This window comes from Panthera onca, chromosome A3, assembly GCF_046562875.1.
Source record: "Panthera onca isolate mPanOnc1 chromosome A3, mPanOnc1 haplotype 2, whole genome shotgun sequence".
NCBI lineage: Eukaryota > Metazoa > Chordata > Mammalia > Carnivora > Felidae > Panthera > Panthera onca.
Genome location: NC_138341.1, coordinates 102,749,518 through 102,767,819, shown reverse-complemented (window position 1 = coordinate 102,767,819; position 18,302 = coordinate 102,749,518). Strand labels below are relative to the sequence as shown.

General features: G+C 40.3%; 1 protein-coding gene and 1 long non-coding RNA gene across 3 annotated transcripts in view; both read left to right on the top strand.

Moving 5' to 3' along the window:
* Positions 1-2,635: 2,635 nt before the first annotated feature.
* The window catches only part of BTBD3 (BTB domain containing 3), a 35,400-nt gene continuing 19,733 nt past the window's right edge, over positions 2,636-18,302 (top strand). The window contains exon 1 of the mRNA XM_060611921.3: positions 2,636-2,746. The gene's annotated coding sequence lies outside the window, so the exon portion shown is untranslated. The remainder of the gene's footprint in view (positions 2,747-18,302) is intronic.
* LOC145715368 (uncharacterized) overlaps positions 2,666-18,302 on the top strand; it is a 569,759-nt gene continuing 554,122 nt past the window's right edge. For both annotated transcript variants that reach the window (XR_014137428.1, XR_014137429.1), the window contains exon 1: positions 2,666-2,765. This is a non-coding gene — a long non-coding RNA (uncharacterized LOC145715368). The remainder of the gene's footprint in view (positions 2,766-18,302) is intronic.

The window sequence follows — 18,302 nt, the reverse complement described above, 5'->3', positions numbered from 1 at the left end:
CTATGGGCCTGCCCCAAAAGGAATTCAATAATACACTCAATACTGTATCATGCACTACTCTGGGACTGGGAATTATTTCAAAAGTAAACTTTTCTTAGATTTCTCCTACCAAAGTAGCAAGTAGAGTGAATTGAACTGACACTTAAATTGGAATAAAATATTCAGATGTGAATTCATATCTCTGCTTTGCATGTCCAGTGTTTTAAAAGTATAACTAAAGTCTATCTTAATAGCTCATTTGGCATTTACTTGCAAATAATTAAAATATTCATATGTATCACTTTTTTAGCAGGTCAGAGTTAGGAAGACCAAAATTTTCTGTCATCTCTAAAGTCCGTTTATTAAATTTAAAATTATTACTCAGTGAACTGAGGAAATGCTATCACAGTGCCAATATCTACCTTTTCTCCTCTTTTGGTTTTGCCTCTGCTATTCATTTATAAGTAATTCAGACCCTAATATATGCTGCATGCTTTACCTATTTTCATTTAATTTTTCATAACCTCACAAATTAAAGATTATAATCTCTTTTTTTCAGATTCAGATGGTAATTAACTTACGTAATCTTCAGAGACTTGCAAGGGATATTAGTCAGGTTTCTGCAGAAAAACAGAACCAACATGGCTGTCTACCTATCTACCTGCCTACCTACCTATCAAAAGAGAGAGAGAGAGAGACTTACACTCACATGATTGTGGAGGTTGGCAAGTCCAAAATCTGGAGGGTGGGCTGGCAGACTGGACACCCAAGGGAAAGATTGCAGCTCACATCCACAGGCACTCTGCTGGCAGAATTCCTTCTTATTCAGGGGATGTCTGTCTTTTTCTATTAGGTCCTTCAACTGATTGTATGAGCCCTACCCACATCATGGAGAGCAATCTACCTCACTTGAAGTCCACTGATTTAAATGTTAATCTTACCTTGAAAAAATACCTGTTCACAGAAACATCTAGAATATACTTGACCGACTATCTGAGTACTGTGGCAGAGCCCAAGTAACACATTAAAATTAATGTGTTCCATTATTCCATTTAATTCCATATCCATCATAATTCCATTTTACAGATGAGCACAGTAAGACTCAGAGACACTAGTAATTTGCACAGTATCAGCAGTTTGTTATGAAACATTTGGGCTTTAGAAAAAGGGGTTTTTTTTTTCCAAAGCCTATATATATATATATATATATACCCACGTATATATACACATATATGTATATATACACATACATATATGTATATACAATATGTATGTATACACATATGTATACATATATATACACAATATGTATGTATACACATATGTATACATATATATACACAATATGTATGTATACACATATGTATACATATATACACATATATGCATACATGTGTGTGTGTGTATACACACACACACACACACACATATGTTTTTCAACTGAGTAGAACTAAGTTTTTCCAGGGCTCAACTCATGTTAAAAGAAACATTTAGTAACTGTGGCTGTATATCTTAGAGGTCTAATTTATCCACTAATAAATACCTACCAAAGATGATGATCTAATTGAATGAAGTAGGTGTCTGTCATTATAAACAGCTCCGTATCCCCGAAAAGGCAGTGACAAAAGCTAGGGAATCTTGTTCTTCACAATCTCTGAAAACTTTTCCACGCTTTCCATTCCTGGTGCCAACACTAGAATTTAGGACACTACCACTTCGTACCAGAATATATACTACATTGTAGGTCTCCAGTCTTTATATATTTAAGTTAATCAGACCACCGCCTCCCCTCTCCCCCCATTTTTAACATTTTTCAAGTACTCACGAAAAAAAGCAAAATTTTGAGGTTAAGCGTTAAAAATGATTTCCAGAGGAGCTTCAACTACTCTTCCACCCATCGTTTCGGCTCTATGAATGATACATTCAGGTTTTAACCCCCAACAGGGTGTGCACGGTGTGTATGTGTGTGTGTGTGTGTGTGTGTGTATATACATATACACGTATATATATGTGTATACATATACATGTATACACATGTATACACACATATATAATTTTTTTCCACTTATTCCTTTGTATTCATTCACCTTTCTCTCCAGGTGAACTTCTGACTCCAGCTCTTATTCTTTCAGGCTTCTCAGTGAAGTTTTGTCATCACCCCGATCCAGCAGCAACTCTGCTTCCCCAAACTGCCGAAGAGTGTAGTGCACTTGCCTTATCTGTTCAAAGGGAAGGATGCAATCACTGCAGGAAAAGCAATCTCAAGCCAATGGTTCCCCCATTAATGGAGACCGCCCTAGTCCTGCACAAAGGGTCTGCCAAAGTAGGTGCTCAATAAATGTTTAACACATTTGATGAAGGCACCCGAGAAAAACACCTGCAGTCTGTGGGACAAGGGCGAATGCGCCTCACAGTGAGGAGGTCTCCTGGCCTTCTTCGCCTCTTCTCCCTTTCACTGGTCCAGGGTCACCAATCTCCCAGAAACAGGACCCCAGGAAGGGACAGGCAGTGCGCATGCCCCTTATTTATCCAGGGCTGCCTCCAGGCGCGTGGCCAGCTTGGCCCCACCCCCTCCCGGCTCCCGGGCGCGCGCGCGCGGCCCCGCGGAGCGTGCCCTGCGTGCGGGTGCCCGCCAAGCCCGCCGGGCGCTGGATCCCCGAGTGCCCGGGCCGGGGCCTGAGGAGTGGGCACCGGGCCGGGGTGGCGAGCGGCGAGCAGCAAGCACCGCAGGCGGCGGCGACGCCAGAGGTGACGAAGAGCGCGGACGGTGAGTGAGGGCGCCGCGGGTGAGCGGGCGGGCGCCTCCGCGCGTGCGCACCACCGGACCGCCTGGCCAGGGGCGCGCTCCCGGCCCCGGGCCGAAGGGGCCGTGCGCGGCTGGGCTGGGACGGGTCCTCCGGTCGGCGTCGGGCTCCGGGATGCGGGGTGCCCGGGTACCCCGCCTTCGCTCGGGAAACGCTGGCCGCGCGGCAAGCCTTCCCGGGGGGTTCCAGGCGGGATGGTGCCGGGCCCGAGAAGAGGTCCTGGCGCCGTGGCCCGAGGGGCTGGGCCAGCTGCAGCCGAGGGACGCGGGGGTTGGGGGGGCGAAGCGAGCCCACCCGGGCACCAGCCGGTCACACGGGCGCCCGCAGTGTGCGCGACCCGCGGAGGTGGCGGAGGTCCAGGGAGGGGGCGCGGCCGGAGAGCTTTGGCGCCGAGCAGGTGGCGGGGGCCGCGCCCCTGGCCCGGGGAGGCGCCTGCTTGGAAACGCGAACAAACTTCCCTGAGAAACTTTATTGAGGCGCTGCCAGCGGGGCCCGGATTGGGGACTTCAGGGACCCACACCCCGTCCTTGCCCAGCCCTGGTCGCCGCAGAACCCCAGCGAATGATGGTGGGCTACTGGGGGTCTGGTTTTCTTCTGGTGCTGGAGCTCGTACTCCCAAGTTGTGAGCGTCATTCATGGCCGATTCGCTCTTAAAATAGGTGTATAAGTTTGGTGTTTGGGTAAGAACGGTGTTTGCTGTCTTGGGAAGAAACAGATTATGCTGCCTAGTCTTTTTATCTCAAAGAAAGTATTGTTAGACCATTCTGGGGATTCCTATTTATCAAGAAACCTATTGTCCTGTGTGTGCTTGGGGAAAGCCAGTAATTCTATTATTAGCCTTAAAAAGACAAAGGGAGATAATTGTGCTTTCTTTTTCTTTTTTTCCCCTCTTTTAAAAATACTCTTTACCACCTACCTCACCAAATCACGGAGTACAGTAGTTCCCAAAATTGGCTGAAGAAGAGAACCACTGGAGAGTTTTAAAACTATGCTCAAGTAGCACACCCAAGACCAATTAAAACAACGTATATTTTAAAAGTCCCTAGGTGATTCCAATGTGCAAGCATAGTTTGGGAACCGGTGGTTTAATATAAGAAAGTCAAGATTTCAATTTTACGAAGTAGCATTCAGTTTGTAATGGAGGAGATTAAAGTCTAGCTTCATTTTCCAAACAGAGGAATCGACAAAGGGTGGTTTGTTTGCCACCGGGGAGGGAGGGAAGTGTCTCTAATGGTTCAAACTTAAACTTAACTATAATGTGACTGTAGCGTCCAGGACATTGTTCTAACTGATGTTTTGAGTTTCCTTTGGGGCTCCTCAGCCCTCCTTCTCAGACCCTGTCATACCCAAGGAGTTTCATTGTCTTTTAACCTCTCAACCCCCCCCCCCCCCATCTTTACCCTTTCTCCGTTCCCTTTTTTTTTAACCATCCCCCAATCCCTGGGAGGATCCCCCTCCCCCGGACTGTTCTGGCTCTGAAGGGTTACTGCGGGTTCCTATAGCAACGAGTCCTCCAGGGGAAGTGGGCGGGTCCTCCTACCTTTGGGTTTCAGAATAGGACTCTTCCTTTTCTGAAGAATTTGAATCACTCTTTCAGTTCTTGGCCTCAGCGCAGGTAAGGGTGAGCTCATACAGTTCCAGTTTTCTTTCTAAGTAATTACATAACTATTAATGCTGTTGCTTGGCATTAATACTGCTAGCAGCTATGAGGAATATTCATTTTTCCCTGTTTTTGCGCTGAGAACTTGTTTAAGAAAGTCCCAAAATGAGGTGGAAACGATGTTTTCTGAAACAGTTTTTTCCTTTGGGGCACACAGACCTAAGAATTGCATACATCATTTCTCCAAAGTCCTAAGACATCTTACATTTAAGAAATTTTAAAAGTGAAATATAATCCTACAGTCATGCAAAAAACCTCTGGTAATTTGTGGCAAAAAAAAAAAAAAAAAAAAAGTCATTATCAGCCTTTAAACAGTTTGGTTCCTAGAAAGTGCTTTGCCTAGATTCTTTACATAAATTAAACCAATTGTAGTGTTATACTTTAACAAAGGAAAGACACAGTTTGTTTACAAATTTGCCCACTGTTTTCCCTTCCCCAACACAGAAAACATCCAAACAGATAATTTTATGCTCAAAACAGGTATCCTATAGCCATCGAATTCCAGTTTGCCTTTCAAGGAACTGTTAAAACAGTTCTGAACAAAAAAATATGGAAATAATATCATTTACATATCTTAGGCTTTTTGCTTTTTGAAACCTTTCAAACTTTACTGTGTAAATATCAGAATTCAATCCCATCAATTCCAAAATGCTTTTAGTAGGCCAGTGATTCTGAGCATGCGTTGAGAGTTGAAGAGGTTTTCTCTTGCAACTATCCCCTGTTCTATGTGGTAATTAAACTGTTAACTGGACTATCAAGCAGATTCTGAAAGGCTGATTTTTCCCATTTTACTCTGAGAAAATAATGATGGAAATCCCTCTCATTTGATGGACCTTGTAGTTCAACAGTAATGCTCTGCTAAGATAGTAACTTGTCACCTAATCTTTCCTTTTTGCATCACATGCTTCAAAATTGAGGGCTTCTAAGCAACTCCCATTTGAGAGGATCTATTGTTTCTATGGCTTTTAAACATTTTAAAATAAATTATTCTTGCTGTAGACATTTAGGGAATTAAAAAAAAAAAAACAAAGAAAATAAAACTCAAAATCACATCATCCAGAAATAAAACTGTTCATGTGATGGTATGTTTCCATTTGTCCCTTTTTCTTTGTCTGCATATTAAAAAAAAAAAAGGCATTTCAGTTTCATCTGTAGTTTAAAATATGACCTTTTCGCTTAACCTTTTCTGTGCCTTTAAATCTTTGAACATAAGTTTTAAAAATATTTTTTTGTTTACTTATTTTGGAGAGAGAGGGCACCAGTGGGGGAGGGGCAGAGAGAGAGGGGGTCAGAGTATTGGAAGCTCTGCCCTGATAGCAGTGAGCCCTGTACGGGGCTCAAACTCAGGAACCACGACATGATGACCTGATCCAAAGTCGAATGCTCAATCAACCGAGCCACCCAGGTGCCCCTGAACGTAAGATTTTCTAATGATGGATATGCCAAAGTTTATTTAATGAGTTTTCTGTTGTTTGACATATTTCCATTTTAGTGGTTGAAAATTTGGTATGAAATACTGGTTGCAAATCTGACCTTGATCACTTTGGGTTGGAGTGAACTTTATTAATTACCCAATTCTACCTAATAATGCCTACAGCATAGAGATTTGGAGAGATGGAATGAATCATAGAGGAAGGCCTTCAACAGAGTCTGGCAAAGGAAGTAGGCTCAGAAAGTAAGAACGGACTTGGAGGCAGAGCTGGGATAAAATGCCTATGCCTGAAAGTCTTGGGGTCTCTGACTTGCTTGGACTGGATTTATAGCAGAATTCCTGAGGCAGAGGTGAACTCTTTTATGACTCTTGAGGCACAGTGCCAAACTGCTTATGCTAAGACACATTGATTCCCTTATGCACCTAATGGTCTCCCACTGTGTCAGCATTCCAGTGCTTAATCTTTCCTAATTTTCTATAAAAATGTGATCTTATTTTAACTTCTATTCTTTGGTAAGTAGTGAACTTGGTGATTTGCTTCTTGTTTACCTTTTCAAAGCTGTCTGTTCAGGTACTTTGCCCTCTTCACTCTTAGTTGTTGATTAAAAAAAATAATTTTGAATACCTGTTTTATATACTATTCTGCCTTTATCATATTTGCAGTGATTTTTTTCCCCCCACAGCTCATTGTTTGTCTCTTAATTTACTTAATGGTATTTTCCAAACAGCAAAATAGTTTTACTTTAATGTAGTCAAGCTTTGTCTTGTCTTTTATGATTTTTCTTTTACACATTTATGTTTGAAAAACCCAGAAGTGAGGTAAATGTAACTGAAATTTTGGAAATATATTAGATTTTTAGGTTTAATTCTGTATTAATGTATGTATATGAATTGTCTTGTACCACCTCCTCCTTACCAGTTAGTTCTACCAACACCATTTTTTTTTATTTTTTTAAGGTTTTTTTTAAAATTTATTTTTGAGAGACCAGAGAGGCAGAGCAATGAGTGGGGGAGGGGCAGAGAGCAAGGGAGACAGATTCCAAAGCAGGCTCCAGGCTCTGAGCTGTCAGCACAGAGCCCCAAGCTGGGCTTGAACTTAGTAACTACTAACTGCAAGATCATGACCTGAGCCAAAGTTGGATGCTTAACTGACTGAGCCACCCAGGCACCCCCCAACACCAATTCTTAAAAGTCCATCCTTTCCTCATTGGTTATGGTCTTTCCTTTAAGATCTTGACTTAATCTTGGGTCTGCTTCTGTTTTAGGTCTTAACTCATCTATGCACTGATCTCTAAACTTAATGTCAAATATTTTGTACTGTGGATTTAGCATACATGAAAATACCTGGTAGAGCAAGTCACAATATTCTTTTAAAAATCAGAAGTACGGGGCGCTTGGGTGGCTCAGTCGGTTGGGCGGCCGACTTCGGCTCAGGTCATGATCTCGCGGTCCGTGAGTTCTAGCCCCGCGTCGGGCTCTGTGCTGACAGCTCAGAGCCTGGAGCCTGCTTCATATTCTGTGTCTCCCTCTCTCTGACCCTCCCCTGTTCATGCTCTGTCTCTCCCTGTCTCAAAAATAAATAAACATTAAAAAAAAAAATTAAAAAAAAAATCAGAAGTACATTCATCTGTCCTTTCAGATAAAGATTATCATCTTGCTGTCTTTAAGCTAATACAGGCACATAGTTTAAATCCAAAAGGCTTACTGTAAAATAAATGGTCCCTTGCCCCTCTCCCCACCAGCCCCAATCCCCTGAGTCTTCCTCCCCAGTGGCAGCCTTTTGACTGTTTACTGTTTCTTCTGAGTTGTTCACTGGGGCCTACTGTAGGGTTTTTCCTCTTGGTCTGGTCAGAGAATTGTCTTCCAGCATCCTGAGCTGAGGAAAGGATCTAGCTGCTAGTGTTCCCAGAGGGATCTGTCAGAGGTTTCAGAATCCTCTATGTATAGAGGTCACTTTGGGGAAGGTTCCTGTGGGTTTACAACCCAAAGACTTAACTGTTTCATCTACTTTGTCAGGAATCCATCTCCATTCTTGATGGGTTCTGGGACTGTCAGCCAGACCTTTGCAGCAAGTTAGGTTGGAAGGGCATCCAGGGATGTAGAGCTTCCTAAACAAACTTTATTAACCTAATTTTAGCTTGCCACCCTATGTCACTCTTCTAGGTCAGGTAAGTTGCTACTTGTCTTTCTGCTATCCACATTTGTGATTTTGTTGCAGTTTTCCACTACAGTTAGGTGCATTTTTGATTTTTGGTAAGGACTCTCATCTGCATGTACAGTAGTCAGTGTCTCTATTAAGGGACCTGAAAAGTTGTTATTCAGACCTTCTAGCTGTCCTAACAGGGTTTTTCTTTGTTTGTTTGTTTTTCACTGAAGTCCTGATATTTCTTGTTAATGTTTTTCTTCAGTATTTATCTTTCTGTTGCCATTGTGATGGATTCTTCAAATTGGTTATTGTTAGTATTGTTAGTATTGTTGGTATTGTTAGTATTGTTAGTATAAGTTGTTGATTTTTGTGTATTTATTTATAGCTGGCTATTCTAAGAGCTTTTCATCTAAGAGCAGTTTATTCTCTTGGGTTTCCTCGTTATATAATCAGTTACCGATAATGATACTTGAGTCTACTTCTTTCTAATAATTATACCTTATATTTTGGTTTTATGGCATGCTGACTAATGTTAACATTCTGGAACATTATAAAATGCTTCTGGAGCATTCGTTATCAATAGTAATGGTGGTAATGTGCAAACCTGTGTTCTTTAATAGGAAAAACAGTAGTAAAATACTGGTTTTTGGTTTATCATAATTCCTCATCAGTAGAAATGAAATATATATCCTATTTCCAATTTGCCTAGAGGTTGCTTTCTTTTGTCTTGTTTTGTGAAGGGATAGGAATTATATATTAACAAATTACTGTTAGTAGTTAAAGATTATCACTGGTAGTTCTTTTTGTTTTTAATGTTTATTTTTGAGAGAGAGTGTGAGCAGGTAGGGGCAGAGAGAGAATCCCAAGCAGGCTCTGCACTGTCAGTACAGAGCCAGACGTGGGCTTGAATTCACAAGCCATGAGATCTTGGCCTTAGGCGAAATGAAGAGGTGGACTCTTAACCTGCTGAGCCACCCAGGTGCCCGTATCACTGGTATTTCTTAATGGATCAAGTGATTTGAGTCCCAAATATTAAATTGCAGTAAGTCCTTTTTTTTGGATAATTTTTTTGTTGTCGTTTATTTATTTTGTGGGAAAGAGACAGAGTGTGAGCGGGCGAGGGTCAGAGAGAGAGGGAGACACAGAATCCGAAGCAGGCTCCAGGCTCTGAGCTGTCAGCACAGAGCCCCATGCGGGACTCAAACCCACAAACCATGAGATCATGACCTGAGCTGAAGTCGGAGGCTCAACTGACTGAGCCCCCCAGGCTCCCCTCCTTTGGATAATTCTTTAGAAAAACAAATTCAATTCATGAGCAAATTGAACTATAACATCATATTCAATCTGTAATTGTCCTCTGGGGTGAGGGAGGATAGAGTCACTAGGACTTTTTCTAAAGAAACTATTCCAAGTTGCTAAATCCAGCAGTCAGTTCTCATCTTTACCTATTGCCTGCATTGATACAATTGGTCATCCCCTCTCTTTTGACATATGTCATCTGATTTTAAAGATTCCACATGCAGCTACTTTTCCTCCTTAAACTACTAGACCACTAGTTTCACTTTTTCTGTCATTTTTTAAAATTTGCACTGGGTTTTCCTCACCAACCTATTAATTTGGAATGCTTCAGGGCTCAGTTCCTGTAGGACTCTTGTCATAAACAGTTGGGAGACTTCAATAAAATACCACGTAGCTGTTTAAGACTCCCCAGTGGATATCTCCAGCAGGGATAGTGCTCTGAAACTTCTGGAGCACATATCAACTACCTTTTTGACTTCTTAACTTGAATACGTAAAAGGTACTTCCGTTTTAACAGGATTAAAACTGATTTTTTGTTTTTCTCTACACACCTACTCTCCTTGCAGCCTGCCCCATTTTGGTGGGTGGTAGGTACAGTTTTCAGATTATTCAAGCCAAAAACTTTGGAATCATCCTGACTCTTCTCTTTCTTTCCACATCAAGACTACCAGCAAATTCTACTTATCTTCAAATGTATCTAGAATGCTGTTTTCCAAGTAAATCCAGGATTTCAGCCCCTTTCATCACCTTTATTGTTCGCATCTTTGTCTAAGTTTCCAGGCCTCTTGACTAGATTATTACAGTGACCTCTCTTTTCTCCTTCCCTGGCTTCCTTTTAACAAGTTATCCGAATAACAACCAGAGTGATCTTTTTTTTTTTTTTTAAGTTTATTTTATTTTGAGAGAGAGAGAGAGAGAGAATGAATGGGGGTTGGTGGAGAGAGAATCCCAAGCAGGCTCTGTGCTGTCAGTGCAGAGCCTGACATGGGGCTTAATCCCACAAACTGTGAGATCATGACCTGAGCCGAAGTCAAGAGTGTTTAACTGACTGAGCCACCCAGAGTGATTTTTTTTTTTTTTAGCGTTTATTTATTTTGAGAGAGAGTGAGAGGGTGGCGAGTGCTAGTGAGGGAGGAGCAGAAAAGACAGAGAATCCCAAACAGGCTCTGTGCTGCCAGTGCAGAGCCAGACACAGGGCTCCATTTCACAGACCAGGAGATCATGTCAGGCAAACGTGATAACCTCTACACTTCGGAAACACACAGAAACCAGGAGATCATGACCTGAGCTGAAATTTTTAAGAGTCAGGTGCTTAACCGACTGAGCCACCCAGGCTCCCCAAGAGCGATCTTTTTAAAACAGAAGTCAGGTTACACTTAAAACTGTTCCATGGCATTCCATCTTACTTAGAATAAAAGATTTCCTCATAATGATTCACAAAGCCCAGTACAATCTGGCTACCCTAACTCTGACCTCTTCCCCACTTCCCTCCCTCTCTTGCTTTCCATGCTAGTCATCTTCACCTCCTTGCTGATCCTGAAACACATCCCACTTTCAAGTCTTTGTGTTGGGTTTTTCCTGTGCCAGTAATATTTTCTCCCCAGATACATTCATGGCCAGTTTCCTCACCTCCTTTGAGTGAGTCTTCACTAAAATATCACTTTAGCAGTGAGGTCTACCTTATATATAATTGCAAGTTATGGCCTGGATCCCTCTTACAGTGCTCTGCATTTTCTTTTTCTGTAGCATCTATTACCTTCTAAAATACAACCTGACTGACTGACTGACTGATGGTGAATTGTCTTTCCCCACTCCTGCTAGGCTGTAAGTTCTGTGTGGGCAAATATTTTATGTCTGTTCATTAAGGTGCCACACGCGTCCAGTACATGGAAAGTGTTCAGTAAATATTTTTGTATGAATGAATGCAGTCTGCCTTCTGGTTTGTTTTGTTTTTTTCTTTTTCAGTGATTTTCTTATAAAGTAGCATAGTCCTTGGCATTATTGGGTCCAACATTAATGATTTAACACCCTACCGGCAATGGAGAAGTTCCAGAACATGTATAATTTACAATGGATATAATACTACACTGGTTATGAGGATTAAGTAGGATACTGCCTGTTAAGTGCTAAATTGTGCCAATGTGTAGGGACAAGTCTCATAATTGTCAGAAAAGCCTAGCCAACAGCCTTTATTCATATTTGAATCAGGTGAATTATATTCTAGAACCTGCTCTCGGATTTCAGCTCTTAACCAAGGGTGGGCAGCAGCCTCACTTTGGGAACTTTTCAAATTACCTGTCTGAACTCCCTGGTAAATATCAGTGATTAACTGTTACTATATTTGTTTTTTAACCAATCTGTTAAAATGGAATGTAGCCATTTTTTGTTTTCTCCTTTTGTGCCTTCTTGCTGTTCAGGACATCTCTCTATCTCTTATGTCCCCTTTAAACTTTATTCCTTAAGGTTGAAATAAATTCTTTTATAAAGTGATTTTGAAACCACTCAGAGCCGCAGAGAAGCACATAATTGAACATGATATTGAATCCACAGAATCAAAGCATCTCAAGTCCTTTACCTTCAGCTTCCCGGACTACAATCCCCACAGCAATCATTATAGCAGTCATTTTAGAGTTTTGCTTACGGTGTTTCTAGAGCCTCCTTTTATGTCCTTCCAATTCCATAGTATCTCAAAAACATCAGACTCCCTTCCCTTCTCTTTCGATAGAGCAGGAAGTGTTTGTATGGTTTATCCTGTTACATTTGCTGTGCAAATAAATGTCATGTGCAGGAAAAAGATGATTTTTTAGAGATCATATAAGCAACCAAAGAATAGACAGTAAACCAAAATGTATCTCCAGAAATGCATAAACCCAATAGCTGTTACCTAAATACAAAAATGTGCAATGTTTCTTCAGTCTTTACTTTCTTTTTCCCTAGGCATATCTAGTTCCTTGTATTTTATCTACCTAATTTTTCTGTAGTTATATGAGCAAGAGCAATCCCCATATTCAGTTAGAGGGCGTAAACGTTTTAGCCATGATTATCTTTACACATTAGAAATAAAATTTCTGAAGCAACACTGTTCTGAATGCATCTGCCTGATAAATTTGCTCTGCCTTTGAAACTCATATTAGCATCTGGGTTTTATTACAATTATTTTATTTTGAACCCCAAACAAGGTCTTATTGGCCAAGTCTGAATGGAGAGCATTGACCTGCCTTTCTGTTGCTGAATCACAAAATAACCCTTAATTTAGGCTATTTATTAATCGATAGCCCAGTTAGAAAACATGCCATGTTTTTAAAGTTCTACACTTGGTTTGAGAACATATGTAAACATTTGTTTTCTTTCTAAAGATTTTTTTTTTAATTGCCACCTTTTATATGCATTCAGTTTTGTTTTGTTTTGTTTTGTTTGGAAGTGGTGCTCTTGCCTACTCAGCACCAGCAAACATACCTACTCTATAGTGAGGGACTAATTATTTTACTTTAGGTCTCTGGACAGATAAGAGATTACCAAGACTCCCACCTATTTTCATATCCTTGTTCATGGAAAATGTAGTAAAAAGTCAAGTGTAATAGTCAAACTACATTTAGATGTCTTATTTGGGGAATGATCTATATTCCTGGAAAGTCTAGAAGATTTTCTAATATTTTAAGTTAGACCTACAGCAGGCTTCTTTTCCCAAAATCTTATTGTCAACATTAAAAATGGCGAGAATCTACCCAGAAGTACCTCCTGCTCAAGATTCAGGTTCAGGCTCCAAACAGCTATTGCTGAATGTTGCTATTTCTTGCATATAGCCTTACCCCCACCTCCCACGTGGGACATCCATTCTCCATGGGTGCATCCCAGAGTGCTCCCTCCCTTCCCATGATTTCTTCTGGGATCTTAGGAGACAGGGTAAGTAAGTGCTAGAAGCTAGCACCCATCTGTTGGAGAGCAGGCAATCAGCACTGGAGGGATAGTGTGCAGTGTGCAGTCAGTCACTTCCAGTCCCTGCTGGTCATTTCTTATGGTGGACTCCCCACCCTGTCCCCCACATGGCTTCACATCTTTCAGTAAGTGTTGTGGAACTTCTTTATGTGAATTAGTAGATTTTCTAGTTAACTTAATACTATTCAACAGTATTTCTCTGGGACCTACAAGATCAGCCCATGCTTACCTGAAATTCTAGGTTACTTTATTATCTACTTTCTCTTGTCAGTGCCATGAAAGACTCCTCAAAATGCCAAATTTGATCCTGAGTTCTTGCTAGCATACAGCTGCCGGCAGGTACTTAAAATCATCACCAGGCAGTGATATATTCTACCAGGTGAGTATTGGTTGGGGATGTTAATATATAATGGTATCTGTCTTAAGTTATAGGAAAAATCAGATGCTCAAGTTCAGGACAACCTGTATTCTGATTTTACAGTCTTTGTAATAACATATAATTGTTGGGTATAGAGTAATTATGAGGATCACAATTCTACCAACATACACAACCCCTGAAATCCTTTTATGAGTGAAGCTAAGAAGGTGTTTGAACACCAGCTCTTTAGTAAAAGGCTGGGTTTTTTTAAAGATTTTATTTTTAAGTAAGGTCTGCACCCAGCGTGGGGCTCGAACTCATAACCCTGAGATCAAGAGTCGCGTGCTTCACCAACTGAGCCAGCCAGGTGCCCTAGAAAAGGCTATTTTTAAATGAAAAGTTACTGATGGTAGATTAAATATTTCCTTTTGACTTCATCAAAGTCCTAACCTAAATTTTATTTCCAACAACTTTTCTACTACTTAATACGTATACAGATTTTGATATTCTATAACCTCAAATACTGTAGTATATAGGAAGGTATTAAATTAGTGTGAGAGAGGCATGTTGTAACTTAATGTGTCTGTCTTTAAATGAAGGTCAAAAGTGAACGGGGGGGCTCCTGTGTGGCCCACTTGGTTGAGTGGTGGACTTCAGCTCCGGTCATGATTTCATGGTTCGGTTTCTAGGTTCAAGCCCCGTATAGACCTGCTGCTGTCAGCATGAAGCCTGCTTCAGAGCCTCTGTCCCCTTCTCTCTGCCTCTCTTCCACTCCCCCTGTCTCCCAAAAATAAAATAAACATGGTTTAAAAAGTTGAACAGCAAATTCTCTTAACGTTGGCAGCCATGCTTCCCATCGGGAAACAGCAGAGGTTGCTACTTCTAATTCTCCTAAGGGAATGTAATATAGGAGAAAGTAGATTATTGGGGAGACATATCTGCATCTTTCTTACTGCTTTATGTGAAGTTTCTAGGGACAGTTGTCTGCTCAAAATCTATTTTTATTAGAAGATCTCAATTAATATCATGAAGGTGTCAATTAATAAATCATGCACTTCATGTTCTGTGAATTTTGGGAGGCTGGAGCAAAGCTAAGTTGCCAAACTGTCATAGAAAAAATAGAATAATAGTTGTTCGCTGTTAATTTTTGTGGCAGAGATTGTCATGTTATTCTTGCGTCCTCTATCTACAAAAAAATTTTTTTGGGGAGTGAGCAGTTGAGAATTCTGTTTCGAGGATTATTGTTTTCTAGAAGAGTAAAACCAAAAGATGGTATGTATAAACACCTTTTTAAAAGACTCTCTGTTAAAAACCTCTAATGACTGTGACCACATTATATGCTTACAGTAAAATCCAAATTCCTTAGGATGCTAGGCAGGCATCCATAGTTCTCATACTTTTTGGTCTCAGGATTCTTTTACTCTTATTTTGAGAAATCAGAGAACTTTTGTTTATAGGGGTTATATCTGTTGTTATTTATTGGTGCAGAAATGAAAGCAAAGATAAATTTTATATATTTACTTACATGTTTAAAAATAAATATTTTCTGGCACCTAGGTGGCTCAGTTGGTTAAGCATCCAGCTTTGGCTCAGGTCATGATCTCACAATTCATGGGTTCGGGCCCTGTGTCAGGCTCCTTTCTGACAACCTGGAGCCTACTTCAGAGTCTATGTCTCACTCTCTGCCCTTCCCGCATTCATGTGTGTGTGCGCTCTCTGTCTCTCTCTCCCTCCCTCAAAAATAAATAAACATTAAAAAAATAAAAATAAATATTTTGGTTTGAATCCTATGACAAAAATCTGGTCTTATAGATAGGTAGCTGGAAAAGAAAAGACATTTTAATACCCTTTTCAGATTATTGTGAATGTTTGATACCTCATCAAAATTTGAATGGTAGATTTTTATTTTTATTTAAAAAAAGTTTTTTAAGTTTATTTACTTTGAGAGAGAGAGCATGAGTGGGGAAGAGGCAGAGAGAGAGAGAATTCTAAGCAGGCTCCGTGCTGTCAGCACAGAGCCTTATGGCAGGCTTGAACTCATAAACTGGGAGATCATGACCTGGACCAAGATCAAGAGTCAGACCCTCAACAAACTGACCCACTCAGGCCTCCCTGAATGGTAGTTTTAAAGGTTAATTGCCATGTGAAATGTAAAACCATCAGTGTACTCTTGTTATACTGAAATTCATTGGTCTTTTACTTTGAATGGACCATTTCCCCCCTGTGCATGATTCTTTACTGTAATTGCATTATTATTAGAAAACATTGGATCAGTGTGTTATGCAAATCCTTCAAATGTTATGTTTCATAATACAATATAAAAAAATTACATTCATTTAACAGCATCACCAATCTCATTAGAAACAATCTTTAAGTATTGGGAAGCTATCAAACTCAAACTCACCGTGGTGTAATCAAGATTTCCAAAATTTTAACTTTTGCTCGAACGTTTGAATTTTATCATTGGCAATAATTTTGTTTTGTTTGAAGTGACAGTCTCACTTCATTTTTGAGAAAATGTCTGCTAGATATTTAAATGTGAATAAGCATATTTGGCAAATTTTCTCAAGTTCATTGGTGTTCCATGGAAGAAGTGGTTGGTTCAGCTCTAACACAAACAATTGCAGGAGTATTTTTTTTTTTTTTCCTCAAGGCAACCATTCTATTTCAGTTTCACTAGAAATGCTTTAAGCATACTTCCCATTTCATCACACAGAATATTAAAAAGATGTGTGCTCAAGGGTTAAGGCGTAATTAAATCAACAGTTTTTACTGCTGCATCTCCCAGAGATTCCCCATGAAACTGCATTGATTAAGGCAAAGGTATGCACAGTAGCTAATCTGCATTTGCCCAAGCTGTTTCACCACTATTCCTAAATACTCCCATTCCCCAGGTTTGGGCAGGGAAGAATGGGGAAAGAAGGGTGATTTGACTTGTCCTTTGGCTGCTCAGGATTCACTGGACTGATCTTTAGGTGGCTTCAGAACTAACAGCATCAGTAGTGAAAAGAGTCACACAGCCAGGCTATGGACCAGTTCCTTGGAGCTTCTGGACAGAACCTTCCCTTTTCTAATTGGAGCAGATGGCTCCTCTCATGAGGGTTCTTGGTTATGCATCGCCACTACCAGATGTTTCTAGGGGGGTTCTGAGGGCTTCAGTCACTTGTACCTACTTCAAATACTTTCTTCACCAGTACATTTCAAAGCCGCTTACAATGCTATTTAATACTTTAAAATCATGCATACTTACACAGCAGGCACAAAACAATATATTTACCTTATCCCACCTTTCAAAAAATACATTTTTATAACAAATTTAACTTATTTAGAAATCCACGTTGTTTTTTATTTTTTGCCAACACACAATTCAAGCCATTGGTTTATAACAGTTTTTTAATGTTGTCAACCCTACTAATGATTTTTAAAATCCTTGCTGGTGGTAAAAGTTTCCTTTATAAACATGCAAGAGCTTTTGCAGCCACAGTTAATATATTCAGTTGTTCCACTATTGATATTACTATCTCCATTTATTCTTACTCCAATATTGTAAGAGAATATATAGACGGAAGTTGAGAATTCTTTATTTTTTTGGGGAAAAAAAACAAATACTTTTTTACCTAACACTTTGGTTCTTCTTTGTAAAGCATGGTGTGGAGACATGTGTAAGAAGTGTACTTTCCTACTTGTGCTCATGCTCCGCAGTAATCTTAATGTGACATTGCCCATCCCTGGCACTGTGTTTGTTTGCCATGTAGGCGTGAGTTTCCAGACTGTTCATATACCGAGCCCTGTACACACAAGCCTGTTTTATTACTTTGTTTGAAGATTGGGTGTGTCTAATGTAGTGGAAATTTATCCATTCAATGTTAAATATAGACGAAATACATTTCAAAGGAAAAGTCTCTTTAATTATCTGTTTTTTTAGATTATTCATATGACTGCTTTCTTCCTTTCATGTGAATTGCCGAGAATTTATTATCCTTTCCAGTTCATTAAATCACTAAAATTCTCTACTGGTGCTATAAATAAATATGCCAGACCATGAATTGAGACTAGTTGATAAAGGCAGCTTTGTCCTAGTAACTGGGTCTTGCCGTGGTTAACTCACACTTTGAATATGTGAATATCCTTACTGCAGTAAGTTTCACACTTCTGGTAAAGTAAAGCCTTGCTTTTTAAGCACATGTGGGGACATGCTTTAAGTTGAACTTTAGTATTGTCAGTTGGCCTAGCTGCAAGATGAATGTGATATTACAAAACCACATTTATGCTTAGACATGTTCAGGAGAGCCTGGGGACACATTTAATAGATGTCTAGGTTCTTTACCACTGTACCTAGCATAAGCTTGCAGCTCAGGCAGCTAGAAACATCATAGACCTTAGTTTCAGACCATTTTAAGCCCAGGACCAGTTGTACTCCACAAATGCCATCTAGGGTTCTAGATGGACTTGGATGTGTTGGACTAGGTCCTTCCTGTTACAAAGTGATTGAAAGCCTGGTGTGGGTGTGGTGCTGTTAGCTCTCTTTGGGAGATGCAGAGATGCAGCCCTCAGAGAACGTCTTCTAATCAGACACCATAAGGCAAAATGGAATGTGAGAAAGTACAGCATGGATAGTCTCTAAGCACCAGAAAATCTGCCTTGTTGAGGTGTCTTTGGACTACATTGAAGGATAGATAGGCTTCTGA